Source organism: Miscanthus floridulus, chromosome 1 (genome assembly GCF_019320115.1).
Source record: "Miscanthus floridulus cultivar M001 chromosome 1, ASM1932011v1, whole genome shotgun sequence".
NCBI lineage: Eukaryota > Viridiplantae > Streptophyta > Magnoliopsida > Poales > Poaceae > Miscanthus > Miscanthus floridulus.
The window spans coordinates 121,450,766-121,451,675 of NC_089580.1; positions in this window are offsets into that span (position 1 = coordinate 121,450,766).

The window sequence follows — 910 nt, forward strand, 5'->3', positions numbered from 1 at the left end:
AGGGCTTGTCTAACATGGTTAAGATAACTGCCGAAAAGCATGTGAAGAAGCTTAACCCTGGATCAAATTTGACAAGCAACTAGATTTATTTACAAGTACTGCATATGCATGAATGTTGTTTTTTCGGTTTGTTCCATTTGCCCTCTTGTTGCCTATTTTCTTAAAAAGAATTATAGCCTAAGGCAAAATATTTTGAAAAATATGAGGGTTTGAGAGAGGTCACTCATATTAGTCCCAATTGGTGTTTATTTGGATCTTATTCAAGTTGGGACTTGATTGGGAATAGGCAGCATGAAGGAAGTTTGAAGATTTGCTGGAAAAGATGCACCGGACGCTGCACCGGACGCTGCTGTCTAGCGTCCGGTCAGTTCACAGGAGGTGAACTGCTAGTGAAGGAGTGACCGGACGCTGCGTTTGTGCATCCGGTCAGAAGGGGATCCAGCGTCCGGTCAATCGAAGGAAGAACAAGCTGTACTGACCGGACCCTGCCTGCGTCCGGTCATGGACCACCGGACGCGTCCGGTCCTGATTCCAGAGGAATTGGACCTCTCTGGAATCGACCGGACGCTGGGTGGTAGCATCCGGTTGCTACCACCAGAGCATCCGGTCAGTGGATTTCATGCGACATCGGGACTCCTCTTCCATTTCCTTCTCTGTCACATTTGGGACCCTCATATAACTGTGCCATCGGGTATCTCTGTTTAACCTAACCGCTCCACCATAGCTCCATGCCCGACTCTCACACCGCCGCAGCTCGCCAACACCGCCGTCTAGCTCGCCACGTCGCCGCAGCCGAGCATCTTGTGCCCACCTCGCACGCCATAGCGCCTCCCCTGCCTCGCTCACCTCCGCGCCACTATAGCCCGTTGCCGAGCCTTGCTGCGTGTCTCTCACGAGTCAGCCTTGCCGA